Source organism: Adiantum capillus-veneris, chromosome 6 (assembly GCF_014529385.1).
Source record: "Adiantum capillus-veneris isolate H3 chromosome 6, ASM1452938v2, whole genome shotgun sequence".
NCBI lineage: Eukaryota > Viridiplantae > Streptophyta > Polypodiopsida > Polypodiales > Pteridaceae > Adiantum > Adiantum capillus-veneris.
Window position 1 is genome coordinate 47,833,026 of NC_140936.1, and position 9,864 is coordinate 47,842,889.

A 9,864-nucleotide genomic window follows, 5' to 3' on the forward strand; every position below is an offset into this window, starting at 1 on the left:
CTTTTTGGCCTAGTTTTTGTGCCGTTTTGAAGCCTACAAAGTAGAGCTTTTGGACAGAGGAGTGTGCATGTCAAAGCCCTTTGCATTTTTTCTTGTGTAAATGGCCATGATGATGGCAGTGTGAGTTTGTACAGGTGTTTTGTGGAGTGCAATTGAGCCGTTGTTGCCTTGCCTTGCTATTGTTTTCCCTTTCCCCCTTCTCTTTCTCCTGCTTTCATGGTTCTCCTGGGTGTCGGCTGTGTGGAAGTGGGTGCCCCCCGCGGACCTACGGTGTTTCGAGTGAGAGAGTGAGATTGAGTGTCTGTGTGCGTTTGTAAGGGTGGAGACAGGCAGTGGTAGTAGGTGTGTGTCGTGTGGTGGTTTTGTGGAGTGTGTGAGCAGTGGTAATCGAGCAGGTGGTGGTCTGCTAGTGTGAGTTGTGTGTTTGAAGGTGTTTTCCGAGAGGATAGGGGTGCTGTGAATACCCTGAGCTATAGAGAGGCCCTTGTGGTTGTGTCGGGTGTGTTCCCCAATTCCCCCTCTCCAACGTGTGAAAAAAACACCACACCGCATTCACATTCCACCACTGTCCATCTCTACCCGCTCACCACACACACCAACTCTCTGACTCATTCTCTCCTCACACAAGAATCGCCGGTTTGGGTTAGTATACAGTTCCACGAGCCAATACCGCGGGAAAAAACGAGAGCAGTAGAAGCAGAAGGATGGAGGGAAGAATGGAGACCAAAAATGAGGAGATATTGTCTTCAAATTTCTTAGGAAGTACATACACGAGCTTCCATATGCCACAAACAACAACCTCACAAAAGCCTCCAGGGGTCACTTCTTGCTTTCTTGCAGTTCACTGCTCAAAACATGGGGAGAAAAGCCATTAAAATAGTTTTAAAAAGGGGTTTCTAGGAGATCCCACCCTTTTTTAGTAACTTTCATTTGATTGGACCCCTCGGGAGGCTCTATTTGATCATTTCCACAAAGCTTGGACTTCTCAGATCAACTCTCTCTCACACTCTACCACATTGAACTTCTCGAGCTCAAGGAGGGAGGGGCACTAGCGCTAGCGCTAGCTCCTTGCCCTTTTTCATTCAAAAATCCAAGCGGCCAATGGCCCGTGTAAAATGGCCTCAACTTGGGCTCCATTGCCATTTCATCATCCAACACATTGCTCCCTAGTGGATACCTTTCACAACCGTTAGCCACCACCGTGCTACCTTGGTTGGCCAAAACCATCGGGCCTGCCTTGCACGATCGCCTGGAAAGCTTATGCAATGCCTAGAGAAGAACGCAATGGCCACACTCGTCAGGAGCTCCAAGCCCTCTTACCCAGGTCCTCAATACCTTCTTAAGTCCTTTCTCCAACCCTTGTATACACCCATAGCATTGCTTGGTACCATTTATAGCTTTGACCAACTTTTCATGTACCATCCTTGCCCAACCTGCTTGTCAAACATTTATGTTTGACCATAATCATATTTACAAAATTTGAAAAAACTGCCACAATGAACAAGCAACCAAAAAAACTCGCATAACCATAACCATATGCATAACCATAACCATATGTGCATGCTATGTACAAAGCTTCAATTATTTCATTTTCCTCATGCATTGAGATGGTTTTCCCACCCCCCTTGGTTATAATGTGATGCACATTAAAGAGGAGGAATGGAAGAGCAAACCCGACACACAAACAAGGGCCTCTCTATAGCTTTGGATATCCAAAACACCCATATCCTCTCAAAAACACATTCAAAAAACACACTATATGCTAGCAGACCACCACCTGGTCACTTCCTAATTCTTACACACTCCACAAGACCACCACTCAAAGCACACTCAGTGCCGTAGACCGTCTCTACCCTTGCACACACACAAAACTGCTCAATCTCACTCTCTCACTCAAAGCACCACAGGTCCGGGGGGGGAGGGGGGGACATCCACATTGCCGGTACCGCGAAGAAACACAAGAGAAGGAGAAAGAGAAGGGGGGAGGGGGAAATGAGAGCAAGATAGGCAATAGCTTCTGATTACACTTTAGAAGGCACATACAAACTTTTCACTGCCATCACAATGTCCATTTGCATGAGAAAATACAAAGGGGGTTGACAAGCACATTCTTTTGCCAAACAAATTCCATTTTGCAGGCTTTAAACAACACAAAAAAGGCCCACATTGAACAAAAAAATGTCTCTTATAGTAGGGGACCTTCAACTTTGGAAAACTGCATTTTAATTGTCCCATCTGGCATCTCAATTTAGCATCTTAGGAAGGTGGGAGCACCGCCTTGCTTCATTTTCCCTCTTTGCTTGTTCTTGATAGGGGGTGCTGGCTTGAGAGAGGGGTGCACTAGCAATGTCGCTAGTGTCCCATGGCTTTGTATTTTTATTATTTTATTTTTTTACTCTTCCGTTTTGACTTTGCCACTAGTCTCCCTAGAACCAACTCTCGCCACCCTAGATTTTCCCTCTTGGTCGGTCATTTTCTCCTTGAACCAACCCTTTGATGGACCTTTGAATTGCCCCTTTGCTTGCTTTATCCGGCCCTTGACTGCCACCTTCCACAAGCCTTTTCTCTCTCTCATAAGAACTCCCTCTCCCCTACCCCTAGGCACTAGCGAGGTTGCTGGGGGGGGGGGGGGGGGGGGGGGGGGGGGGGCTTTGAATTTGTCTTTAAAAGGAGGGGCCTTGGACGGCCATGGGACTAAACCCTTAGGGCCGCTACATCATCACCTATTGGAACCAATGTCAACCGCCACACCAACTCCCGTCGAGTAGTGAGCACCCACTCGCCATCGGCCCAAACAATGCCCGCAAGGAGGCACCATCGCCAAGAGCCACGCTCTCTCTCTCTCTCTCTCTCTCTCTCTCTCTCTCTCTCTCTCTCTCTCTCTCTCTCTTCAAGTGACTATCTAAGGCCTCACAATCCAACCTATGTACACCACCCTTCGATATCCACTTTGTACATGTGGGACTTCACTCTGCGCCACATGGTAGCATGTGAGGGTCTCACCCTTTAAACTCCCAAAAGCTTTACAAAACTTTCCAAAAAAACCCTTTGAATTGCTTTTTTTTTCAACCCCTTCTGGTATCCTACTCAGTCATTGGATCTTGGAGCCGTAAAGCCCAGCCGGTAGAGTCTGTCTTTGACTTGAAACCTCCCCATGCTTGATGCACTTCAACTTTCCCAGGAACTCTTCTCGAGGCCATCCAAATTGCACCATGATGTCGAGAACAAACAACGACTTCAACTGGCAATATCCCTCTGGTTCGGGCCCAGATTGAGGTGATGTTAGTCCCCATTGACTCCATTTGGTTCATACTACCCTCTAGAAACCCATCTACACCCAAAAGATACCAAATGGCATGTTACTCAATGCTGTCAACTTGGCCCATAACTACCCCCCCGACAAATCTTTTGATATCCATAACTTGCCCTTTGGAGCTCAAAGACATGCATCATCACCAACTTGATCTCTAAACATCTATTCTCTAGCATCCACTTTGGTGGCGTGTCCCTTGCTATTCTATTTGTTGAGGATTTGCAACACCCTCCATATTTGAACTTTAATATCTTTCACACTAGGGATCTGTTTAACGAGTTTTCTGGACCGGCTTCTAGAGCATATCGAGCACTCATAGAGCACTTTGTACACTTGAACCTGCCATCCCAATTGGCCCATTTTGGAGCCTTTTTGGTAGAAAAATCCACATGAGATATACATTTCCCCTACCTGTCGACTGCCCAAGACCTTGATACTGTTAAAACCCTTTTCCCTGCACTTGTGCACACAGCTAGTACTACTTAGCACCACTTCTGGCCTCAACCAACTTTGTTTGTACCATCATTGCCCAACCCCCTTGTCAAACATTTATGTTCAACCAATAGCATAGTTATAGAACTTAGAAATTGGCCCACAGAACTGACAACTCAAAGCACTTGCAAACCACAACCCTATGTATAGGCTATGTACAAACGCTTCATCTTCTTCGCACACTGTATACTTTAGGTGGGCTGCCCATCCCCATTAGCTACAATCCGATGAACCTCAGGCCCTAGATCTCTTTCAAAATACAACTTGAGCCGCAAATCGTTTACCCTGTGCCTAAGAGGCTTACCATTTTCTCTTACAAATTGACAGGCCCCATTTGAAAAGTCTTTTGGTACTTTTTACGGACCCATCCACTTCTTCTTAGACTTGAAATTCTCATACTTCATCACTCGCTTCCTTTTTGCATCTCCCTATCCTGAAAACTTGGTATGGCCTTCCCCACTTGTTCCTCTTAGTGCTTCACATTGTGATCCCTTGCTGCCTTATCATCTAGCTACAAAACATGCATACACGCTTCTTTGGACTCATTATTAGACCATAAAATGAGCCTCCCTTGAAGCCCTCCATAGCATGGTTCTTCATCAACCATATTCAAACCGCCTGGTAGAAAAGACACAATAGCACAATCCACACCGGGAAATCCTTGCCGCTTGCGGTCTATGTAAAGAAGTACCCTTCAATAGTATACTCACCAATAGCACAACATCAAGATCCAACATCTAGACATTTTAATCCATCTACGGCATGGATAAACATAGATTTTATCTTTGTAAACTGATATTTGAAGACCCTCTCACTAGTTTGAGAATAGGATCCACACCCAAATTTTTAGCCTCAAGAACCTACTCTGCTAAATCTTCAACCTGTTCACCATAGAATGGGCCAAGTTGATCATCTCCTATCTTTTGAAGTGCCACCTCACTCTCACAATCTATCCCCATTTGCCCTTCCAATACCTGCTCTACCATCACATCATCGAACATGCAAGACAAAAATTCATCGCATACTTCGTCTTTGAAAAGCATAGCAGTTCTCTTCTCATCTACACAAAAGCCCTCTATGGTGACTCCAAACAGATCTATATTAATTTTTACCAAGTTCCCCTTGATTTCCTCTTCCTCTGTGCTAGTCTAACCTTCATCGTATCTTGTCGTGTCATCTTCATCTTTAGCTGCCATAGGATGAGAATTACTCTCCTTGGTCTCCAAATCTTGTACAATTTTCTCAGTGAGGAAAAGTGAACACTTTGCTCTCCCAATCTTGTTTAGCACCTATTGCCAAAAGCCATGGCCTACCCAAAATGATTGGATAAGCATTATCACCTGCGTTCATCACAAAAAAGTGTATCAAGCACTCTATGCACATCACCTTGACTTTCACATCCTGAGCCACACCCAAACACCTAGCCTTAGGATGGTTGGTCATCCTCATGTGCACATTCAACTTTGCTACTGCCTTGACTCCCGTCTCCTTAATGACTGCTTCCGTCATGACACACGTGTGCCCCACTGCCTACATAGGAATGTATCTACATCCTTTTGTCAATGACCGCATCTAGTAGTAGTCAAAGAACATCAACGGGGCTACCTACCCTGAAGGCCATCTTTGTACTGCGTGCACACTCCCCTTAGCTCTTGGCATCCTGGTGCTAACACTCGTACAATTGACCAAAAGTAATGTTTGCTTTTTGATTTTGCACATCACTTACCATGTTTTGGTTGTACTTGGGGTATCCAAGTCCCAATTGGAAATCCGCTCGCTTGATCTTGTAGCATCTCCTTCTTTTGCTAGTCTCATGTTGCTCTCTACCCTTGTACACCTTCTCTTTACCCTTGCAAGATCTGGTCTCTCACTGGGTCTCTGTCTCCCTTTTGGCCCTTTCCCTTTTGTCGGCCAAAATATCTACATCCTTCTTATCCACCCCAATAATATTCACCCTTGGAAGTTCACCTCCATTTGGAGGAGCTCGCTGCATAGGAGTCTCCATTGCCTTCTCTCTTGGACCATCAAATTTCCCTTGACCTCGGTCTCTACCAAACAACGGGTATGTACCTCCTCTCTCTCTTGGTAGTTGAGGACAATCCGGTGCATAATGCCCCTCTTCTCCACAATTGTAGCACCTAACTAGCAATGGCCTTGCCCTGCTCCTTTGTCCTCTTGGATATCCTCTATGCTTAATTAGCTATAATAACTTTATTTTCTTGGAAAACTCCTGTATCGTATGCACCCAATTTTGCGCACAATGGCTGCACCTTAACTTCCATGATTCTTCTTGTTCATAGCTTCTCTTGGACTCTACGGTTGAAGGGGGTACACTGTTTTGTAGCCCGACACACCTTGCTCTATCTTCTTCTTTATCTTTTTGCTCTTTGATCATGCAATTGCTACAGCACCAATGTAATTTTCCTGACTTTCAAAATTAACCTTCTCTCTCACTTTAGGGTGCAGAAAGGCCATGAACTTGTCCAACTTAAAGTAACCCCTATTAGCCAATTGCATGGTTACCGCTAATTTTGGCCAAAACTCCTCAAAACAACCCAAATACAAATTTAATTCTTCACTTACATCTTGCTTAAGCGCCTTCAACTTTGCATCCATATCAACAGGGGATGCCTCCTTGCAGAAAGCGTGAAGAAACCTCGCCCATAGAGCCGACCACACTTACCTTGGCTCGCTTTCTACATCTTTATACCAAACTTTGTCTTTTCCACGCATTATTTATGGAAATGTCTACATTTTTCAATCGTCCTTCGATATACGCAATGATAGATTATACAACTCAAAATCCAACATCCACTCGTCGAGACTCTCCTCACCTCAAAAAATCGTTCCATGGCTTCTTGCCTTGCCACCATGACTTCCAACGCAAAAAAAACACTTATTTTTTATCAATTGGGAACAATCAACGTGCTCCTCATTGGAGTCACCAGAAGATGTATAGTGGGAATTGGGGAACACACCCGACACACAAACAAGGGCCTCTTTATAGCGTACGGTATCCACAACACCCCTATCCTCTTGGAAACACCTTTAAAAAAAACACTATGCACTAGAATACCACTGCCTACTTACTTACCAATGCTTACACACTCCACAAGACCATAACACAATGCACACTCACTGCCACAGTCCATCTCCACCCTTGCACATGCACACAATCGGGTCCAAAGGGACACACACATCCACATTGCTGGCACCGCGGAGAAACACAAGAGCATGAGACAAAGAGGGGGGGGGGGGGGGGGGGGGGGGGGGGGGAATGACAACAAGACTGGGCAATATTGATTTTATTACACTTAAGAAGGTACATACAAACTTTGCACTGCTATCACAATGGCCATTTTTTTGAGAAAATACAAAGGGGATTGACAAGCACATTCCTCTGCCAAATAATTCAAGTCTACAAGCTTCAAACGGCACAAAAAACCCCACATTTGATTTTAAAAAATGTCTTTTATAGTAGGGGACCTTCTACTTTGGAAAGTGCATCTTAATTGGCCCATCTGGCATCTCAATTTGGCATCTTTGGAAGGGTGGATCACTACCTTGCTTCATCTACTCTCTTTGCTTGTGCTTGAGAGGGGTGTTGGCTTGAGAGAGGGGTGCACTAGCAATGTTGCTAGTGCACCATGGCTTTGGATTTTTATTATTTTCTTTTATTTGTATTGTTTCCTCTTTCCTTTCCAGTCTCCCTTGAACTAGCTCTGACCACCCTAGATTTTCCCTCTTGGTCGACCATTTTCTCCTTGAACCACCCCTTTGATGGGCCTTTGACTTGTATCTTTGATTTCTTTATCTAGTCCTTGACTGCTACCTTTCATAAGCCCTTTTTCTCTCTCTCTCATAAGAACTCCCTCTCCCCTACCCCCAGGCACTAGTGAGGTTGGTAGTGGGGGATGGGGCTTTGACTTTGTCTTTAAAAGGAGGGTCCTTGGATGGCCTTGGACTAACCCTTAGGGATACCATGTCATCACCTTCTAGAACCAATATTAACTGCCACATCAACTCTTGTTGACTATGCAAGCCAACGTCGGCCATTGGCCAACACAGCTCCATGCGCCTGATGGGGCACAACCCTCGCCTACGAAGTGCCCACAAGGAGGCGCCATTGCCAAGAGCCATGATCTCTCTCTCTCTCTCTCTCTCTCTCTCTCTCTCTCTCTCTCTCTCTCTCTCTCTCTTTTTCTCCCCCTCTCTCTCTCTCTCTCTCTCTCTCTCTCTGTTCAAGTAACTATCTAAGGCCTCATAGGCCAGCCTATGTACATGTGGGACTTCTCTCTACGCCATGTGGAATCATGTGAGGGTCTCACCCTTTAAAATTCCCTGAGCTTTACAAAACATTCCAAAAAAACCCCTTCAATTTCTTTATTTTCAACCCCTTCCAATATCCTAGTCAGTCATCAGGTCTTGGAGCCACAGAGCAACATGTGTAGAGTTAGTCCTTGACTTCAAACCTCTCCATGATTGATGCACTTTCACTTTCCGGGGCCCTCTTCTTGAGGCCATCCAGATTGCCAAAATCAAGCTGGCACCATGATGTTGGTGCAACCAAAGTCGATCTGTGCAGGGAAGTGCTCTATGCCAAGATATGGATGCTAGCAAGTGCAGGACAAGGGGCCAAGGCCAATGTGGAGGACCTGGGTAGGCAAATGTTAGTGGAAGTGTATGTGTGATGCACTTTTTTTGGTAAAAAAAGGCCCTGAAATGGTTCAGCTAGGGTGACAGGTAAAGGTGCCCGAGATGCTGATTTGATGCTCTACAATATGGTCTTTGAGATGCTTTGCAATTTGGTTTAGACGACTCCTCAAACCGAGTCTCGTTGAAAGTTATGATTTTCCAAAGATGGAATGCTTTGCAAATCCCTGACGGGCAGGGAAGGTATAGACAGGTGTCCAAAGCCAGGATTAGTGGATAGCATGTAAGGCTCAAGCTACAGAGCACCCCAGTCTTTTCGGATTATCAATCGGTCTTCGGACGGGCAAGTTATGGCCTGTGGAATATTTGTCGGGGGTCGAGTGTGTGCCAACTTGGCCACCTCAGTAGGTGCACTGGCAATGTTGTTTCTTTTTAGCTCGCTAAGGTTCTTGAAGATTTCATGCGATGTGGGGAGCTAGCCAAAATTTGCGGCTTGCCGATCAGGGATGAGGGCATCAAGGTTCACCTAGTTCGCGTCGACAGGCAATCACGGCAAAAAGGGATTGAGTGGTTTTTTCCTGTTTTTTGAGCGTGTTGTTCGAGGGAACGTGATGATCGGGATGAACAAATTTCTTGGGGTTTGGTGGTAGCAAGTGCAACTCCAATGTGACATCGTTGGACAGGTGCCCAGCAAGGCCGAGCACGTGCCAAAACCAATCATATGCGAATTGGGGGTTAAAAGGCCATTAGTTGAGGACGTAAAAGAAGTGGTGGTTGGGGGTTAATACTCAAAAGGACTTGTGAGGGCAAATACAGGCGGGTACAAGCCATCCAGATTTTTTGTTAAAAGGTGGAAAAGGAATTGAGGATTAAAAAAAGGAGGAAGTTAAAAGAAGTGTTAAGCAAGGGTGCAACGACGGTGCCGTCGTTGCCCCTTTGAGATAGAATTAGAAAAGAAAGTATAAGAGGTGGAGGAAGAAAAAGAAAGAAAGGAGGAGGGTTTTCTTCGTCGCTTGAACTACGCACTATCAAAAAATCGGCGACCTCAAGGAAAGTCTTGGCTCCTGCACGTCAAGGAAGAGAGAGAGAGAGAGAGAGAGAGAGAGAGAGAGAGAGAGAGCTCTGTGTGGAGGAAGCAGCCATGGAAAGCTTGGTGCAAAAAGATGGGGAGAGCTCATCCTCATGTGTAGTTTTGTATGCATCAGCCAATGATCAGGGTTGTATGCAATTTTTTGTGGTTGAATGAAGAAAGATACCCGATTTTGAAGTGTACGATTGTGTCGTGCCGTATTTTCACCTTCCCTTTTCTTGTTTTCTCTATTGCAAGTGAGTGCGGGCGTGTGTCAACAGTGTTTTCCCCCCCGACAAAGTGTGTGCAAAGAAGGAGAGAGTGAGTGAGGGATTGT